Genomic DNA, 22,165 nt, shown 5'->3' with positions numbered 1-22,165 from the left:
ATAGAACTTGCCATGTAAATCCATCTTTGAGGTTTACTATACCCTGCTGGGTTTGTGAATTTTCTATCTTGTCATGTCCTCCCCCTCCAAAAAAACAAAAACAGAAAACCAACAACTTTGTCTTTATTTTCACATACATTGTGTATACTTGTTCATGCATATGTTGCATTTCTTCTATAGAATGTAAGCTCCTTGAGGGCAAGGATTCTTTCATTTTTATCTTTCTATTCCCAGACTCTAGCATGATGTATGATATCACATGCATCATTTAGTACATGATGGATGGATGGATGGATGTGAGCTGTTAATATGCTTCTTATGGGCAGGAGTCATATCTTATAACCCACAGAAATAACTGAGCATAGTATCTAGAAAAAATAACAATTTATTGATTTTTTTGTCAGACCTGTGGTTATAAAGCCAAGGGAAATCTGAAACTAGATGTGTGGTTTTGGCCAAATGATCTCACCCCTCTGAGTCTCAGTCCCCCCTTCTGTAAAATGAGGTGGTCAAGCTAGATGACCCCTACATTTCTTGATGATGGTTATCCAACCTTTCCCTTAGCTCACTAGCTACTGATTTTCTTATGGTGATCTGATTTTTCTATGTCTTATCTAAGGTGATCTTGCATTTATTTCTGAACAGAGAATACCACAGAAATATTAATTTCTTATCTTCCTTTGGTCAGAAGGAGGTTAATATAGGCAGTGATACTATTTCAAAGTCCGATTCTTTTTGTACAGCAAAAAAAACTGTTTGGACATGTTTACATATATTGTGTTTAACTTATACTTTAACATATCTAACATGTATTGGTCAACCTGCCATCTGGGGGAAGGGGTGGGGGGAAGGAGGAGAAAAGTTGGAACAAAAGGTTTTGCAATTGTCAATGCTGAAAAATTACCATGCATACTTGTAAATAAAAAGCTATAACAAAATTTTTTTAAATATAAGCAGTAATAAGGTGGGAATGATTCAAATGCCCCAAAGCCCCTCTTGTGCTCAGTGCTCAGGGGACATTCTTGGTTGAGGAGGAGTCTGCAATTATTGTATGGATTGAAGAGTAGGAACCGGAACATCTCCCTTTGAGAGAATTCAATTCACTATTGAATTGAGAATCAATAGTGATCCCCATCATTCTCTGGGATAGAGGATGAAGGACATAAAGAAGCTAGATAATTTCAGAAAGTCGGGGTTTTAGAGTTAAAAGGATTCTTAATAATCATATAGAGAAAAAGTGTTATGTAGTGGCTAGCACTGGCTTTGGAGTTAGGAAGACCAGGATTTGAACCCTCTCAGAGTGAAGGATTTTGCAATCCCAGGCCAATACTTTAGCCTTTCTAAACCTCACTTTTCTCCTTAGTAAAATTGAGGTAACTTATTATAATAAAGTGAATAGAATGATTGAATGAATGAATGAATGAAAAAAAAAATTTACTACATGTCAACCATGGTGTTGAACTTAGAGATAAATCAAAAGCACAGAGAGTTATATATCAACAGGAGAAGACACTACACAAAGGAGTATTGGTCAAGGAGGGGCCCTTGGCTTGAGAAAGTTACAAGGAGTCTTAGGGGACTTAGGGGAGTTGTTTGTTGTGACCTTTCCAAAAAAACGATGACATTCATTTGATTATTGTTCCTGCCCAAATGAATAGATAATGAATCTGGAAGTAAGGAAGATTTGATTTCTAATCTTGCCTCTGACAAATCCTAGCAGTGTGTCCCCGAGCAAGTCCCTGAACCCAATACCCCAAGCAACTGTTCTTTTGTAAGTCCCAGAGAAGCTGCCAATCTGCTTTGATTAAAGAAGGCTCTCCCTGGGAGTTCCCATACCAGTGAAATGATCCCTTCCATAAACAAAAATTACATTCATGTGCTACGATTTATTTAGCCATTCTCCAAACATTAAAACTATAGACTATTTCTATTTGTTTCTGCTATTATAAATAAAAGGCTCTATGAGGAGTTTTGTTTTGTTTTGTTTTTCAAGAGAAATAGGATGGTGGAGCAGAGAATCTAACTAGAAGCCCGGAAGCCTTGGGCTGTAACATTTCATCTGCAGTCAAGAAAAACTGAATTCAAATTCTACTTCAGATACTTATCAGTTATATATGATTCTTGGACAACTTAATTAACCTTTGCTTCTGTTTCTCATCTATAAAATGCAAGTTATAACAAAATTGCTATGATGACCAAATGAATTCATATTTGACAGATACTTTGGAACATTTAAAGCACTGTTAGTTAATATTATTGGGTATATTGTTGGGCAAGTCCCTTAACTTCTCATTGCCCCAAGGAATTATTTGAAATTTTAAATTGACTTCTCTCTACCTATAAAATAAAAAGTTTAATCCCTCCATCCCCAACAAAGTAGCTTCTTCACAGGGTTGTTGAGACTCAGATGAGATAATGAGGATAAAGTGTTTGGTAAACTTTAAGACACTATGTGAATGTCAGTCACTTATCATCACCATTAATAACAGCCTCCTTATCTGGAGACTCCACTATCCTCCCAGTCCCTCAGGCTTGCAACCTAGATATCATTCTAAGCTCTTTACTCTTGGTCATCCTCCACTTATCTTGCCAAAACCTGTCCATCTTACCTTTGTAACATTTCTCAAATATTCCCCCTTTTCTCTTCTGCTACTGCCACCACACTAATATAGCTTCTCATCTTTTCATACTGGGCTATTGCCATCACCTATATGGCAGTTAGTCCCATTTCAGTCCCTCCTTCACTCTGCTGTCGTACAGCTTCTTCCTAAAGCACAATGCTGAATAGGGAAGGCAGGTGACTCCCCTACTCAGTATAGTCCAGGGGTTCCCTACTGCTCCAGGAGCCATTCAAAGCCCTTCATAACCTATTCCCTCCCCACTTCCTTCTTAACTTTTCTTATTCTTTAAATGATGATTCCCATGTAATCTTCATTCCAATCACTTGGCTTCCTTGTTCTCCCTTAAACAAGACTTTCTATTCCCTGATTCCAGTCATTGTCATTGGCTGTTCTTCTAAATGCAATACTCTTCCTCCTTATCTCTGCCTCCTAGTTCTCTAGCTTTTTTCAACCTTCCTCAATGCCTTTTAACTCTTATACTTTTCCTTCATTGATTCTTTCCAATTTATTTCATATCTAGCGTGTTTGTACATAGTTGTTTATATGTTAGATTGCGAGCTGTTTGAGAGCAGGAACTATGTTTTACCTTTCTCTGTTTCCCCAGTGCTTAGTTAGCATAGTTCCTGGCACATGGTAGGCACTTAAATAATATTTATTGATTGACTGACAAACTGAAGTCCGCAGTGAAGAAGTGAATAACTAGGACAGTGAAAATCAAGGAGCCTTAGCTGGCTTTGGGGAGTTTTGAGGTAAGACTTGGTCAGAAAGTTCAATTCCCATCTAGTATAGGAGAGGGCAGATGCACTTCTAATGACCTTCCCCCTGGTATATCATTTCAGAATCCATGTGTTCTCTTCTGTCTTGTGGATAAACCCTGTCTTGTGGTCTGAAATGTGTGGGAGTGGAATAAAGGAGGAGGATGAAAGTTTAATTGCTGTATCTAAATTTGGTTTAATGGCAAGAGAAAGATGAGAGGTAACTAGGGATCAAATGCAGATGACCAGAGCACCAAAAAGAATTTGGGGACCAGGTCAGTCAGAAGGCACAAGATTTCAGCTTGAATTTCCTCTGTGGCAAGAAAAACATTAGAAATTAATAAAGGAAACATCATCGGGGCCAATAATAAACATTACATGTATTTGGTCCAAGGAAGATTTGGCATCCCAGAATACTCCCTAGAATATGGAAAGCAGCATAACACCGTGACAAGAGTATTGGCAGCTTGGACACTAAGTGAACAGATTTGGAATCAGAAGATCCCAGATACTAGTTCTGTCACTTAACTACTTTCAGCATCAGTTCTCATATCTGTAAAATGGGAGATAAAACAGCACCTTCATCATTGGAAGGATTGTTGTGAGGATCAAGTGAGATATTTTAAAGCCTTTTGAAACCTTAGAAAGCTATTTAAATGCTGCTGTTATTATTTGAAGTGAGAGAATCTAGATTAGAATTCTAGATTTGTCACTTGCCCCTGATGTGACTTTGACCTCTCTGTTCCTTCATTTCCTTATTTATAAAATGGCATGCTTGGTCTAAGTGATCTCTGAGAATGCTTCCATATATAAATCTTTGAATCTGCGAGACCCAAGATTCAAGGCTGAATCCTTCCTATTACAGAGTGTGGCAGAAAAAGAGAGAAAAAGAGAGAGACAGAGACAGAGACAGAGAGACAGAGAGACAGAGACAAAGACAGAGACCAAGGGATAGAAACAGAGACAGAGAGAAACAGAGAGACAAAGACAGAGACCAAGAGATAGAACAGAGACAGAGAGAAAAAGAGAAAGACAAAGACACAGAGACACACAGCGAGACAAAAAGAGAGAGACAGAGAGACAGAGAAGCAGTAGAAAGCACTAGGCCTCCAGTTTTCCAGGGTATTTAAACAGATGACTCTGCTAGGTTATAATTTTAGCATGTTACGGCTGATGTCTTCTCGTGGCTATAAATAGCTAACTTTTACCGCCGGAAGCAGCTCGTAGCCAAAATGCTGGAAAATTTTAATATAGCAGAGTCATCTGTTTATGAGTTATTGTTTAGAAGGAAATATGTGTTATTTATAGATGTGTATATCACACACACATACACACACATATGATATTGTGGGAGGGCCTCTTTTCAGGTCTGTAAGTCAGACCAGTCACCTCTGAGCTTCATTTAGGTGTATGGGTGGGGATGGTGAAGAAGGTGGTCAAGGTCATTGGGAATTCCCTTTTCTTCCCTGTTCATAAGGAGACGTCTTGTCTGGAAGCACAGAGATATAGAATCATAAATCATTAAAGCAGGAAGGGGGCCTAAGAATCACATAATCTTATCTATACATTTTACAGGTGGGGAGAATAAGGACCCACTTAGACAAATTAAGAGATTTCCCAGAAACCACCAATCTAGGAAGTGACAAAGCTGGGACCTGAACACAAATCAGGAGCCTCCCTGTTCAGAACCTTTCCTGCTCCTAACTCAGAAACACTCCATGAGGATCAATTAATAAACCAATCAAACTTATTAAACACCTACTAAGTGTCTAATACTAGATGCTGAAGATACAAAGGCAAAAATGAAAGCAATCCTGCCCCGAGAGACTTTCCATCTATCAAGGGAGACATATACTCAACTCAGCCTTAAGAAATAGGGCTTTCCCCTCTAAAGCTGCCTTTCATCTGCACTGAATCTTCCATGTAGTTATTTTATGTACATGTTATCTTCCTCGTTAAGATGGAACTTTTTGAAGGAAGGCATTGGGTTTTTTTTTTTAATATTCCCAGAGATTATCCTGATGCTTGGCATCTAGTAAGTGCCATGAATGAAGCAGGTTGATGATTAGTATTTATAGAAATACACACAAAATAAATACAAGTTAATAGTGAGGCAGGGCAGGGAACTAGCAGCTGAGCAAATCAGTAAATGCCTCATGAAGGATGTGTTGCCTGAACTGAGCTTAGAAGAAAACTAGGGATTCTAGGAGACAGAGATAAGGAGGAATAAAATTCTAGGCAGAGAGAGGAGGTAGTCCGCACAAAGGGAGGTGGAGTGTTGGGTATGAGAAACAGCGAGAAGACCAGTCATTGAGTGGTGAAGGGGAAGAATGTGCAATAAATCTGGAATGGTAAAAAAGGGCCAGGTTGTGATGAGCTTTAAATGCCAAACAGAGATTAGGAGGCTATTGTGATGCCACAGGTAGGAAGTGATGAGTATCTGGGAAAGATGCTGGATGTGTGAGTAGAAAAAAAAGGAGGGGAAATGAGATTTTGGGGAAGACCAGATAGAGAATGAGAAAAACATATAAACTTTTCCTTTGGGTCTTCAGAAACCTTCCAGGAAAGAGGCTCTTTTTTTGATTTAGAATTGAGAAGAACCTTAGGGGCCATCAAGACCAACCTTGTCATTTTAAAGATGAGGCATCTGAGGCCCAGAGAAGTTAACTTACTTGCCCAGTCACACAGCCTGATGTTTACAGGCAAGTCCTCCTGGCCCTATATCATATATATATTATATAAGGATTCTCATGGACTTCTTCAGCTTCTAAGATTCATGTTAAAAATAAAATAGATGATATTATAAAAGTAACTACTTATATTGTCATTGATTTATTAAAATATTTTTCAAAATCAAGTTCCCGTAAATAATCCCAGCACTCCACCGTGATGATTCCTTTGTTTTCCTTCTGTGATTGGGAAAACCGAGACTCAGAAAAATTAAGTGATTCTACTTCCAACTTTTCATTGCATTTGTTGAGCTCTTTCTATTGATCCTCACAACAGGCCCCATAAGGTAGAGAGGACCAAGAGCTATTTTCCTCATCTGAGAGTAAAGAAACTGAGGCTCAGAGTGGGAAATGATTTGTCTAAATTGGTTAAAAGATTCCAGGTTTGGTTTGCTAATTCTTAACCGAATGAGTCTAACATTATTTTCTAGGCTGATGGTAAGAGTTTTTGAAAGTACTTTATTGAGGGAGGCTCCTCTCCTTCTTTCTCACTTCTGACCATGGAAAAACTCTATTATTCTGGAACTTCTTCTAGGGTCTAACTTTAATCTCATCTTCTTCAAATCCTCCTGAATGGGACAGATAGATGTCTTGTGGTCCAAGGAATGTTTACCTTTGTACATGGTGTTTTATCCTTTCCTTTGCATAACCCTGAGCCAATCACAATGACAGAGAGTATAGTAGAAAGAGTATTAGTTTTATTTAGAGTTGAGTGTGAGTCTTGGCTCTGACACTAACTAACCAAGTGATCTTGGACAAATAATTCCACATCTCTAAGCTTCAGTTTTTTTCTGAAAAAATGAAGGAGTTGCACTAAAACAAGAGTTTTTAACTTTCTTCGTGCCATGGACCTGCTGTACAATTTGACAAAACCAATGTATCACTTCTCAGAATAATTTTTGTAAATGCATAAAACAAAACAAATAAGATTACAAAGGAAACAAGTCAAGTCAACAAGCTTTTATTAAGCAGTTACTATATACCAGACACTGTACTAACTGTTGGGACACAAGGATAGCAAAAACAGTCCCTACCTTCAAGGAGATCACAGTCTGATGGGAAGAAAAGATGCAAACAACTGTTTACAGGATAAATTGGAGGAAATTAATGGGGGTGTCAGTAGTATTTTGGAGCAATCTAATGAAATTGAAATAAAGATGCAGTTTTTCCTATCTAAATTTAAAGATCCTCTAAAATCCACCCACAGACCCCTTGATGATTCATGGACCTAAGGCTAAGAACCTTTTGATAAGGTTTTGAGATCCCTCCAGTTCTAAATATATGATCCTATAGAAGTCACACATCTCAGGTCAGCTGCTTACAACTTCCATTTTTTGTATTTGTACCCTGTATTCCTAGCTCAGGACTAGACACATAGTAGGTGCTTAATAAATACTTAGAGATTGATTATTTAAAAATGTAAAGTATCTATGTCCTCCTACCTTACACATACCTACAGATATGTATAAGAACACACATAGAAAAGTATCTCCTTTTCCCCTTCCTCATTCCACCCTCATGGACATGAATGCATGCATATCCACCATGTAGACGTGTCCAAACATATTAAAAAAAAACAAAAACAAAAACAAAAACAAAAACTGAGCTCCTTGATTTGGTTCAACACCTAACATCTGCTACCTTTTTCCACCTAGATGGAGAGTGATAGCTCAAGCTGCGACTGGCTAGTGTCCTTGACTTTCAGTAGACTGGCCTTGGTTTTCTGGTCTTGCCATTTAGTAAGTTAGCACAGTGCTTGGCACATAGTGTATTGGCACATAGCTTAAAATTGTTTATTATTTTTTATTCATTGACTATCACCTGGACTTTTTGAGCAAGCCACTTCATTTCCTTGGTTCTGTTTCCTCTGTAAGATGAAGGAGTTGGACTGGGTGACTCTGAGGGTCTTTGTAGCTCCAGAGCTATGATATTATGACTTTGTCAACTGGCCTGGAACCGGCCTCTAACCTGTGGGTGGCCATAGCCAAAACAGAGCAAGCTAGAGATGGGAAAGTCAGGGCACAAATAAAACTCTAATTAGTTTCAGTGTGAGGAAAATTATGTTTATAATTGTAAACCCTCCCCTCCTAAGAAGGAAGGCTTAATGCTACTGATGCTAGGGTCACTTATATACACAAAAGGGCTTTTCCTACAATACAATCATTCTTAGATCCTGAGACAGTTCTCATGGTTAGCATCCTGGAGCAATATAGGAATTCTTTGGTCCTATGGGACCAGCTATTGTCTCAAGTTTTGGTGGGTTTTGGTCACTCTGTGGGACACAGAAGCAGAGTTCTGTGATGGGAGCAGGATCCCAGTACCTGTCAGACACAAGGAAAATAGGGATGGTAAATATGTGATGGATGGTCCTGGGAAATAAGGGGAGCTAAATCCCTCAATGGACACCTGGTGCTGCTCCAAGCAATATATCTAGCCAGAGAGTGATGTCACCCTGAGTGCAAAGGATTATTGTTATGCCAAGTTCAGAGCACAGCCTGTTTCCTGGCCCTTAGCTCTAGGAAATAAGATATCTCCAAAATATTTTGTCAACTTTAAGGTCATTTTTCAATCTAAATATTTGATCAATTTCAGTTGTCAGAAACTGGGTAAAGGTGGATTTCTGGGAACCCAACTGTCAAGGGTAGACACTCTGGTAGAATGTGAGTTTCTTGAGGGAAGGGGCAGGAACTGTCATTTTTGTCATTGTATCTCCGCTGTATAGAATAAATGATAACAGGTAAGTAGTAGTTGGTTTGTTGAGTTAGTAAATGAAGAAATCTACCATGACTATCCAGAGTCACACTGTACAAGGAAGTGGGTAAATAAACAAAGGCCCTGGCAACAGCTGACTATCTTGCGAAACACAAAATCACAAGACATTGCTATTAAACCCAAAATCTCAGTCACTTATTTGACCAAGAGAGCTCTCTGAGAAAATGCCAGTGTGTCTATCCAGTATTTATTATCTTTTCAGGTACTTCTTTGCAGGATTTTGCAATAATTTGGAACTTTAGAATACATCTTAGTATCACCAAATCGTCTAGCTAGAATGAACTAAGGACTGACCAAGAAGCTACCTGATTCTTGGCCAGAAATCTTTTCTATGCTATGTCAAACAAACAATGAACGTCCATTGTCCATTGGTGATAAGGAACTCACTTCTTCTAGAGAGAGCCCATTCCACTTGGGAAGAGTTCTCATTGTTGGGAGTCAGTTAGCAAGCATTTATTAATCATTTAGTGCATACCAGGAACGTGCTAAATGCTGGGGACACCAAAAAAAGGCAAAAGAGAAAAGCTGTCTTCAAGGAGCACACAGTTTAATGGGAGTAAATAATTGTGGAAAAATGACATGCAGATAGGATATGAATACATCTACATAACTATATAACTATATATGTATGTATGTATGTATGTATATACACACACACACACACACACACACACACACACACACACACACATACACATTTTGTGTATGTGTTCAGGCACTTTTCAGTCATGTTTGACTCACCATGACTCCATTTGGGGTTTTCTTGGCAAAGATTCTGAAGTGATTTTCCATTTCCTTCTCCGGCTTGTTTTACATTGAAAGAAACTGAGGCAAACTGGGCTAAGTAACTTATGTAGGGTCACATAGTAAGTGTCTAATTTGAATTTTGAAAGATGAGCCTTCCTGACTCTGGGCCCAGTGCTCTATCCCACTGTACCACCTAGCAGTCTCATACCCATATGTGTGAACAAATGCAAATATGTATATAATTTATGTATTTAAAAGCATATATGTGAATATATGAATATAATACACACATGTATATATGTATATGTGTGAATATATACATAATATAAAATTTCTTTTTCTACCCATTGCTTCTGGTTATGTTCTCTTCTATATGATACCCCATTAGATCCTTAAGGAAGGGAGTTGCTCCATTCCCACCCAGTCTTCTCCAGTTGGAACATATAGAGTTCCTTCCTGCAACTGCTCTCTATATGACATGGTTCCCAACCCTCTCTCTATTCTCATAAGCCTCTTTTGAATGTTCACAGGTTCGTGTAAAATGTGGTGCCCAGAAGTGATGTCGGACAGAGTCTGATCAGTGCCTACGACGCTGTGAGTATCATTCTCCTGACTCTGGACTTTGCACTTCTATTAATGCAGCCTAAGATTGTGTCAGTATTTTTGCCTTCCACCTCACACTATTGACTCATTGAGCTTGCAGTCCACTAACTCCCCCAGGTCTTTTTCACAGGAACAGCTGTCTAGCCACATCTTCCTATCTTGTGCTTGAAAATGTTATTTTTTGAACTAAAGTGTTTGGCCTCCACAGTTTTCCTCTTACAACTTTCAACTCATCCTTCTAGCCTGTTGGCATCTCTCTGGATCCTAATTCTGTCAGCCAGTGTGTTCATTAACTCTCCCAATTTTGTGTCATCCACAAATGTGATGAGCCTGCCATCCAAGTTATTGATAAAAATGCCTCTGGGATCCCTCATTTCTCAGTTGACAATCACTCTGTTCTATTCTTACAAATTCCTAACTCATCTCCCATAGCAACTGTTCCAAGAATTCTCCTTTTTCTTCAAGATCCTATACACATATTGAACCCCAAACCTCCATACATAAAGCAGATAATTCTGTTGCCTAGTACATTGAGAAAATTTAGGACATCCAACATGATCTTCAAATCCTACATCCCACCTGTTATGCCTGTGCTCTCTTACCACCCATCCTCTTCTCAAATTCTTACAAGCTGCTGGCTTCCATCTTGGCAACTCCTCTGAAATGGGTTTTCTCAGAGATCACCAGCTCCCTCCTAATCACCAAATCCATTGGCCTTTTTTAATCTGCATCCTCTTGATGTCTCAATGGCATTAGACACTATCAGCAAACTTTTCTGTTGGATACCTTCACCTAATTCAGCTTACTGTTCTAGTTCTCTTATCTTTGCTTTATTATAATGGCTCTCCATCCCCTTCTGGACCCCTATGCTGAATATTCTTTTTTGTCTCTGTCCCTGATCTTCTACTCTTCTTTCTCTACATTTTCTCTGTCTATTGTTTTTACTCCCATAGCCTCCACTACAATCTCTAGGAATATAACTCTCACATCTTAATCAATCAATTATTTATTAGTTACCTGCTACTATTTAAAATCTTAAAAGATGATCATGTTAAAGTGCTTCAATCAGCCAGAAAATTTGGAAAACTCAACAGTGGCCATTGGGTTAGAAAAAATTAGTTTACATCCTAATCCTTTGGCAATACCAAAAATTATTTGAATTATTGAACAATTGATTTGTTTCACTTGCCAGTAAGGTCATGCTTAAGATTCTTCAAGCTAGATTTCAGCAATGTTGACTATAGAATTATCAGGAAAATTACCAGAATTGCAGGTTGCTTTTCAAAGAGGCCGAAGAACTAGAGACCAAATTGCCATCATTCACAGGAAATGTAAGGGGAAAAGCAAGGGAATTCCAGAAAAAAAAATCTACTTCTGCTTCCATTTATTATATTAAACCTTTGTGTAGATCACAACAAAATGTGGCAAGTCATCAAAGAGTTGGGAGTACCAAATCATCTTCTTTGTATCCTGAGGAACCTGTATGCAGGTCGAGAAGCAGCAGTTAAAACCTAACAGGGAACAACGGATTGGCATAGGATTAGGGAAGGAGTATAACAAAATCATATATAGTACTATCTTATTTATTCAACTTTTATGTGGAGTATATTGTGTAAAATGTCAGACTGGATGAATTGAAATGCAGAATTAAGATTGTTCAGAGAAATATCAATAATCTCAACTATGCAGAGGACATCACTCTGATGGCAGAAAGTGAAGAAGAGTCTTTTGTTGATGGTGGAAGAATAGAATGTAGGAGTTGTCTTGAAGCTTACCATTTTAAAAATCAAGGTCATGGCAACTGATCCCATCATTTCTTGGCAAATAGAGGAAAAAGAACATGAAGCACTGTCAGATTTTATACTCTTGAGCTCAAAGATCATTGTAGGGGTGAAATTGCAGCCATGAGATCAAAAGGCACTTGCTCATTGTAAGCAAAGCTTTGGCAAATCTGGATAGTGTAAGAAACAGCAGAGATATCACTTTGTTGACCAAGGTCCATATAATCAAAGCTATGTTTTTTCCAGCAGCATTGTAAGGAAACTGAGCACTACAGCACTGACTTGACTGCCCCTTGGAGAGCAAGGAGATCAGATCAGTTAATACTTCAAGAAATTAATCCAGACTATTCATTGGAAGGTCAAATCCTGAAACTGAAATTTAAACACTTTAGTCATATATCGAAAAGACAGGAATCATTGGAAAAGATCCTTATATTGAAAAAGATTGAAAGCAAAAGTAGAAGGGGATGGCAGAGAATGAGATGGATAGAAAGTATCCCAGAAGCAACATGAACTTGAATAGACTTCAGGCGATAGTGGAGGATAGAAGGTATGGTGTGCTATGGTTAATGGGGTCATGAAGAGTCAGCTCCAACTGAACAATTAAGTTAACAACAGTGATGACAATAATGACAACAATAATAACAACCATCTACTATAAGTGCTGGGGATGCAAAAAGTGGCAAAAGACAATCCCTTTCCTCAGGGAGCTTACAATCTAAGAGTGGAGACAATAAAGAAATGGGCACATACAAGCTACATACAGTATAAATAGAAAACAATTAAGAGTTAGGAAGGCACTAGAATTAAGAGGAGTTGGGAAAAGCTTCCTATAGAAGTTAGATTTTATCTGGAACTTAAAGGAAGTCAAAGATGTCAAGAAGCAGAGGAAATGAGGGAGAACATTTCAGACATGGGGGAAAATGTAGCTTTAAGCCTGAAATTTCTTCTGAACATCAGACTTGTATTTCCAACAACTTCAGAGTGTCTTCACTCAAATCATTCACTGAATATTTCTTTTCTTTCTTCCCTCCCTTCCTTCCTTCCTTCCTTTCTTCCTTCCTTCTTTCCTTCCTTCCTTTCCCTTCCTTTCATCCATCTTTTTATTTTTAAAATACATACATAATTTTCAATATTCACCCTTGAAAAACCTTGTGTTCCAAATGCTTTCTCCCTCCCACCTCCTCCCTTAGACAGTAAGTAATTCAATATATGTTAAACATATGCAATTTTATACATATTTCCACAGTTGTGCTGCATAAGAAAAATCAAATCAAAAAGGAAAAACTTAGGAAAAAAACAAAAAAACAAGCAAACATCAAAAGAGGTAAAAATACAAGGTTGTGATCTACATTCAGTCCCTACAATTCTCTTTCTGGATGCATTTGGTTCTCTCCATCACAAGTCTGTTGGAATTGACCTGAATCGCCTCATTGTAGAAAAGAGCCAAGTCCATCAGAATTGATCATTGCATAATCTTGTTGTTGCTGATTCACTAAATATTTAAAACTCAACCCAACTCAGAACTAGCTCTTTGTCTTCCACCCTAAACTGTTCTTTTTGGCCTCCTTTTTTTTTCCTTGCAGCACCACCATCCATACTCTCTCCTATACTGAATCCTTCACCTTCTCTTTTACTTTTCCCTCTTCCTTTCACTCAATCAATCAATCTATCAACAAGAATTACTATGTGCTGGGCATAGTGCTGAGCCCTTTGAATAAAAAAGAGAAGCAAAACAAAACAATGTCTGCCTTTAAATAGCTTACATTCTAAGTCAATTACAGTGTCTTTGTTTTTCTATTTCTATAACATTTCTCCCAATGAGGATCTCCTCTCTATTCCTACAGCTGCCACCCTAATCCAGGTCCTTCCTATAGTGATCCAGACCATTTTTGTAGAACCCTTTCTCCCTTCAGACTCCCTTGTACCTCATCACTCCAATTCCTTCTACCTCATACTAGTGCAAATGGAACTTTTCCTAGATCAGCTCATTAACAGCATGTCTCTCCTCAGTAATTTTCAGTGGTTCTCTATTGCCAATCAAGTTAAGTTTAAATTCATTTGTGTCTCCAGTTCTGGGTTCAAGGCCTTCCTAAATCTGCTGTCATACAGAATTTTCAGAGGCAGGTTAATTATTCAGTGTAAAGTAGTTTTCAAATCAAAAAGAAGGGCAAAGAACAAACATTTGTGAAGTGCCTGCCATGTGCTAGGCATTATGCTAAATGCTTTATAAATATCACTTCACATTTGGCTATATTACCTTAATTTTACAGTTGAGGAAACTGAGACAGACTGAAGCTAAAAGTCTTGCCCAGGATTAAGGTTCTATCCACTATGCTATCTAGCTGCTTGAAAATTTCTCTCATTTGATCCTCATAACAACTCTAAGAGGATGAGGAAACTGAGGCAAACAGGTAAAATGATTTGCCTGAGGTCATACAGCTAGTAAATATCTGAAGTTTGATTTGAACTCATCTTCCTACTATAGGCCCATTGTTGAACTAGAGGCGTCCTGTGTTCCCGCTCCATATCCATGATCTTATTTATTTTATATATATTTTAAGAATGGAATAAATAAGTGGATCCCACCAGGCCATCCCACTCATCTAAAGTTAGTGACAGAAGGCTCAATAAATTAATCAATTCATCTGCATGGGCTACATACAATGTCAAAATACAATGTAAAAAAGTCCTTGGAATTGGAACTAGATGACATTACACGAGGATCTGGCTTGGACAGGCTGGCTGAGAAGGATTAGCCATTCCCAAAGAGTCATTTCTGAATAATTGAGTTGAGGAGGGAGCCATGTGAGAAGCTGGAGCAGATGTGGAGAGCCAGTGTTCTCCACACTTGGCCACTGTGCCTCAGCTGCTTCTCACCCGGAATTTTTCTTAGTGTTTGGGGCCTTCTCACCCTGGAACATCTCTCTGCCATGTCAGCCCCTTCAGGGCTCCTGAGGAACTCCATTCTGAGGAGGGCCTAGGCAGGCCAACTTTCCTTGTCTCCTGGATTCATTTTTCACTGTCCAGATCTCACCACCATTTCCCAGTGGGTCCCTTTCCTCTCACCTCCTCTCCTTTTCAGCTCTTTTTTGTGTGTGTTTGCCCCCATTAGAATTTAAGTTCCTTTAGGGCTAAAACTATCTGCAGTTTTTTGTTTGTATATGCATTCCCAGCAATTCAAACACTGCCTGGCACATAGCAAGTACTTAATAAATGCCCTTTGCCTCTCTTCTTTCCAATAAAAATCCCCAATGAGGAATGGCTTCCTCAGGGAGGAGAATATGTGGAAGCTTTGACTTTAGCCTTGGCCTAGGTCTCATTTTTTTCTGCCCCTGGCTGGAGGAAGACATTTTGAGCTTCAAAGGGTCTAGAAGATATTGGACATCTTCCCATTGGTATTCTGGCAGCCTCTCTGGATTAGCTGATAGTAGTAATGCCTGCTGGATTGGAAGCCAAATATAAGAATGTACTCTACAAGGAGTCCAGAAAAGAAACTATATTATACCTAAAGAGAATTTAATGAGCTATTTCATAAATATTAATTCATAAATGCTAATGAGCATTTCATAAATGGAAGAAAATAATTTTTATTATTGAGAAGCTATGTATTTGCCACATTTTTAAAAAGTTTGAGCCCACTCTCTCCTGAACTCTATATATAATTGTAGGAAAGTATGTTATTGACTTTTAAGGGAATATCTTATATTAATTGACCAACTTTTTTAAAAGCTACTTAAGGCTGATTGATTAAAATGACTCTCATTTTATAATCCTGGGGGAAGGCACATTGGTGGGAACTCAAAACAATAATTAGACAATCATCTTCCCACCTACTTTTTCCTATTGGGGTCTTTCTAGAGGAACATGTAGCTTTGCTTCAGAACACAAAGCTCATCTGTGCAGTGAATGTTTATATGGAATATTGATTATCTCTTTGGGCTTTAGTTTTCTCAACTATAAAATTAAACCATTAGACTAAATATCAGTATTTCTTCCCAAGTTCATAGCACTGATATCTAAAGATTCTCTAGGTATTCTATGTTCTACTCCAAGTGGACTACTACTTCCTGTCTCCTAAATGTGTCTCTTTCCTACTTCCATGGCTATCTAGCACTGTTCTATCTTCCCAAAATAACTTCTTAGCTCCTCCTACATTCCTGTTAAAATCTGCACATCCTTTGGCATCTAGCTCAAATGCTACTTTCTCCAGGAAGCCTTTCTCAATTTTTTGGGGATGGTAAAGATGTTCCTACTCAAACTTCCCATAGCATTTTGTTTTGTTCTTTTCTAAGGTGCTTGTCATTTATAATTATCATCTGTGTTTATAGCTTATCCCATTAGATCATAAATTCCATAAGGGCCAGGGCTGGGTCTTACCTAAAATGTGTATCTCCCCTCTCCCATTCCTACCCAAATCTAGCAGAATGGTTATTGAAAAACTAGTAAATTTAGGAGAGAAGAGGAAAGCTCCTTGGGTCACTTGAATAGTAACTTCCCTCTAGGTTGTCCTCTATTCTGTGGTCATCACTCATTGGATCTAGGTATACAACTGGTCTGGAATCAACCTAACTTCCCTAACTTATAATTCACAAGGACATTGTGGGAAGTGTTGTCAAATGCATAACTCGTACTTATGCCCCTTTCCCAGTTTCATTATGGACTGAACCCTCAAAAGAGAAAATGAGGTAATATGACATAACCTAAACTTTTTAAACTTTTAAAAGTTGTATTGTTAACTTGTGCTTTATAATTACCACTTATTTCCCGACGTTTGCTCCCCCATTGGACCTTTCTATTTGACAAGTAAAACGATTAAGCAAAACCAACCAACAAAAAATTCATGCAAGTCTATGGATATATACAATCTTCCATGGTACCCCACCTCTCTCTCTAACCAAAGGAAAGAAGTGGATTTCAGAACCTGTTCTCTGGAACCAAGGTTGGTCATTGTAATTAGCTGGAGTTTGGCCACACTAGAATCAATCATTTATTCCAAAAGTAAGTCATTCCTATATGCCCAACTTTGTGCTAGGCACTGAGGATGTGAAGACAGAAGATAAATAGTTCTTGATCCACTTACTGATCCACTTGATCCACGTATTGTGGTGAGAACATCAGCATAAATGAGTTCATACAAACACAAAATAATTTTGGAATGGTGGGATAGGAAGAAGCACCAGCAGCTGGGAGGACGAGGAAAGGCTTCATAACAGGAGGTTGGGATGGATCTGGAAGGAAATCAGATATTGTTTGGCTATATCATGGTAGTGATATATATAATTCTATTGTTTTTATTCTTCTTTCTTTGCATCAATTTATAAGTCTTTCTATAATTCTCAATTCCTCACATTTATTTCTCAAAGTATAATAATATTCCATTACAACAATTTGAACAGGCATTTTCCAATTGATAGACACCTCTTTTGTTTACAATTCTTTGGAAACACACTTCAATATCATACTATATATGGCAATGATGATTTCTGAATCAATAAGTACCTTTCCTTTCTCTTTAATCTCTTTGGACATCCAGGAGTTGAATGACTGAGTTAAAAATATGAACAGTTTGGGGACTGTTTTAATTTTTACTTGTCTCATTATTAGTAGTTTAGAACATTTTCTCATTCTCATTGTTCATTCATATTTTATCTGTTGAAAATGACTTATCTATATCCTTAAATTCTTATTTGTTACAAAAATGGGTATTTGTGTTACAAATTTTTGTCAGTTTTCCATATATCCTGAGCATCAGTCTTTTGTCAGAGATATCTGGTTCAAAGATTTTCCCCCCCACTGGATTTCTTCTTTCCAAGTTGCATCAATTTTCATCATGCAAAAAAAGCTTTTGAACCCTGAATTGAATGGGAAGAAGAGAGTAGAGTGAATTGCCTTTGGGAAATTACACAATTCTGTTAATGAACCTAAGTTCCTCCTGAAACAAAGACTCATAATTTTAGGACTAATGTTCTTCTGGTGATGTATCATTTTGAGTCAGGGAATACTATAGGCTCTGAAGAACTGAAATTGAAGATTACCTGCCAGGTTTTAGTGAACAGTCTGAAAACACAACAGAGTCAGGAACTATGTAAGGAAAATCATTTAAAGATATGATTAAAGAAATAGATGAGGGGGGAAGATGGCCAGTCATATATCAAGAATGAGAGATAACTGACACATAGCTTATATGTTTCTGTACTATGTTAAGAGAATGTTAGAAAAGTCCCAATACATTGAATGGGCTCCCAGTGCCAAATTTATCATGGAACATGATAAATCCCATTGACTATACAAGAGTGGACAAATTGTCATCTCCATCTCTATGGGAATTGCTCATATCTATGAGATCACAGATCTATTTTAGTATTAGAATACGATCACAATCATATTATTTTGTTTTTTGTGATTCATCTATTCCTTGTTTGTGAAAGTTATCTTCTTCCATTCTCCTCTACTTTTTTTATGATGTGACCTTTTATGTTTTATGTTTGCATCATCTATTTGTAGCTTATTTATAATATGTTAGAAGATGTTCATCTGGACTTAATATTTTTTTGCCTAACTGCTTTCCAGTATTCTCAGAAGTTCTTGCCCACTAGGGACTCATTACTCTAGCAGAATGAAGATTTTGGGTTTAGCAAAAAGTGCTTGTTTGATTTTTTAAAATCTTGCTTATTTATACAGTTTCACAATTTATATATATTTAACAATGAAAATTTATTTTGAATATTATTACCTTATAATATTACTTGGTATCCTATAATATTAGATGCCCCCTCAAGTCATTCTTTCTTTTTAAAAATTTCCCTTGTGATTTTAGATCTCTTGTTCAATCACATGAATTCAGTTATCATTATGCCTAGTTCTGTATAGCAACCCTTCATAAAACTTTTATTATTATCATAACAAATCTGTAAAATAATTTAGACAGTAACATCATTTTTGTTACATTGGTGCACCCCAACCATGAACAGTGCCTCTCACTCTAGTTATTTGTCCATATTTATTTCTATAAAGAACAACTGATGGTTGTATTTATATGTACTGAGTGTGCTTTGATAGGTTAATGTGCAGATATTTTATTTTATGAATACTATGAATAGAAATCCTTTATTATGCCTTTCTACTTTTTGTTAGTACTGTAGAAAAATGCTGATTTTTTTGTGGATTTGTTTTGGTTCCTGCTACTTTATTATGGCTATTAATCATCACAATTAGTTTCTTTGTTGATTCTTTGGAGTACTTCAAATAAACCATATTCAAATAGGGATAATTTTGTCTTCTCTTTGCCAATGTTTATACATTTAACTTCTCTTTCATATTATTATTCTAGCAAATATTTCTGATAGTGGATGATCTATTCTTGATGAAACCATGGAACTTTTTAGTGACTATTGCCACCATTTAAAAGTATTCACAAACCATCCTTTTACTAATAGAAACTAGATCTGTGATTTTATTGGTATAGGGAACTCCTAGGTAAAGAAAATCTACCAATGTAGGCTGGCATTTTATCTCAAATGTATAGACTTTAAATAGTTGCCTAGAATTCTAAGTGATTTGCCCAGCTGCACACAACCAATACACTAGATCTCCAGAATTGGGATTTGAATCAAGATATTTCTGAACTTGAGGTTAGCTCTATATCCTCTAAGCAACACTGCCTCTAGTAATATGTTCTTGAATTTTTCTAGGAATCCAAATAGAATTCCCTGGCTTACAGCTGGAAAAATTTATTTTCTACCTCATTTTCATTTGGGGATTTTCTTTTATTTATTGGTTTTCTTTTTTAAATTAAATTTTATTTTTTGATCAATGAAAATTCACTTTTTCTTCCTCCCACTTGCCTCTTTATTGAGAAGAAAAGATAAGCCAAGCTGTGAAGACCAAGTTAGCTGGAGTCAGAATAAGCAAAAGTCCTTGGTCTTTATTCTTGGTCTTTAGGGGTAGAAGTGAAGGAAATGGACACAGGAATCTCCACACCTCCTTTTTCTTCCTCTACCACCAAAAGTAACTCTGGCTTATCTTACTCCACCCGCTAATCCCTCCTACAATTCTCTATATACACCTATAGGTCAAGCCAGCACAGAATAGTGGGAAGGGCCATTTTCTAAGCATATACTAATAAAGTATTATCCAATTGGTAATTAGCCGTAAGTGCTCTGTTGTCAAACTCGAGACTTTCAGACCTTTACACAAAGCTCCTGTCAAAAATAAATATAGTCAAGCAAAATAAATCCCTAAGTTGACCATGTTAAAAATGTTTAAATCTGCAGAGTCCTCTACCTCATTTTTAGGAATCATGTCATCATCCTCAATCTCCAGTCCTATAGTGTATATGTACACTCTCGAAACTGCTTTATGCACAATAAAGTAGGACTTCAGAACTCTTGTAATAACATAACAATCAGTCAAAGATATATCTGAAAGCCTCATTGAGCATAGGGCCTGTTTTTGCTTTTCTTTGTATCCTCAGTTCTTATCATCTTGGCTGACACATAGTGAGTGATCAGTAAGTGCTTGTTCAATGGAATTCAGAGACAGATCCACTGGTACATTTGATCTCTCGCCATCTGAATACTTTGAAATCTACTTTCCCAAAATCTTTTTATGTAAGACTGCCTGCCTTTATTGTTCTTATCTATCAGGATGGAGCAATCATTGACTTTAAAGGTTTCCATCATTTTACTTTAAAAACCAGTTCTTCTCTGTTGGTCAGGATCAAATCCAGAGTAGATGTTTCCTTCTTCCCTGATCTCTACCTTTTAAAGAATGAAACTGTCACTAAGTCAAAAGTTTCTCACTTATCCTACCATTTGTACAGAGAAAATTCCACAAAATAGCCAGCTAAATGAAGTCTCCCTTTATCTATTTCTGAAAAACATTATTCATGTTTTCCTTTTGAATAAATCATCTATAGTATATTCCACCCTTAATATCCCTTCTTTTTTGTTATTCTTTACTTGAGCAGTCTTTATCATACTTCCACCCTCTATTTTTAGATTTCCTTTCAGGAGCATATCTTCTTATGCAATACTATTACATTTTACCCTTTATTTAATCTGTTCCTTTTGAATAAGACATGCCTTTCAATTGCCATGATTCTAATCATGAGTCACATTTCTACTGTATCTTTGCTATAACTCTGAAGTTTAATTTTCCTCCTTGTATTAAGACCTGTAGTTTACTTTGTTTATTACCTTTAATCTGTGTGTTTGTGTAAATACAGTTGAATCCAGGAAAATTATCACCATCTGTCTTCTTGTCTTAGTGGACATTTCCAACATATTGTATCAACTATTCTATATGGTATCTGACAATGGCTATATTAATATATATATATATATATTTCTTCTTTGTAAGGCTTAGAGATGATGGAATTAATATAACTCCATCATATATACATACTATATATATATATACATATTATGTACCTTTATATATATATATATACATATGCACATATATGTGTTCAAATAATTTATTTTAATTTCTTTTCCTTTTCTCTTTCTCTTGAAATATCTCTAACTTTCTTCTCTGACTTTTGGTTTTTGTCATTTTGGAAGCCAAATCTTTTGAGGATCACTTGGAGGATCTGTTGTAGGATCTGAGAATGTTCAGCTTGGGAAATGATGATGATGATGATAATGATAATGGCGGTGGTGGTGGCAGTGTTGGTGATGATGGTGGAGGAGATAATAATAGCCTTTAAAATGTATATATAGCTTTACTATTTGCAAATTCCCTTACACATATTATCTCATTCGATCCTTACAATAACTCCTCAGGTAGGTACTGTGATCATCCCCATCTTAAGAGATAAAGAAACTGGCCAAAGGAGATTAAGTGACATGTGTAAGATCACATAGCTAGTAAGCTAGGGTAGGATTCAAACTCGTCCGCTTAGATGTAGAGTGATTGTCATCTGCAAAACAAAAGGAAACGTTCACACCAATAGAATGCTTACTCATTGAGACATGATTTCTCATTTAATTTTTAAAGAAAATATCAATGGCATTCATTTTTCTCAGGAAACTGCTATCTTCATTAGATGGAGTGTCATGTCTAAACAATACACTCAGAGAAACTGAGTCCAATAGCTTTGGCTAAGCTTTGAACTTAAGTAGGAAGGAGGTATTGGGTAAAGAAATGCATTA

At 37.0% G+C, this 22,165-nt stretch overlaps 1 long non-coding RNA gene across 1 annotated transcript in view; it reads left to right on the top strand.

Moving 5' to 3' along the window:
• LOC141558787 (uncharacterized) overlaps positions 1 to 22,165 on the top strand; it is a 354,651-nt gene that overhangs the window by 237,820 nt on the left and 94,666 nt on the right. The window contains exon 4 of the long non-coding RNA XR_012487143.1: positions 10,155 to 10,218. This is a non-coding gene — a long non-coding RNA (uncharacterized LOC141558787). The remainder of the gene's footprint in view (positions 1 to 10,154; positions 10,219 to 22,165) is intronic.

Source organism: Sminthopsis crassicaudata, chromosome 2 (assembly GCF_048593235.1).
Source record: "Sminthopsis crassicaudata isolate SCR6 chromosome 2, ASM4859323v1, whole genome shotgun sequence".
In the NCBI taxonomy this organism is placed as follows: Eukaryota; Metazoa; Chordata; class Mammalia; order Dasyuromorphia; family Dasyuridae; genus Sminthopsis; species Sminthopsis crassicaudata.
This window is presented reverse-complemented; position numbering and strand designations above follow the sequence as displayed.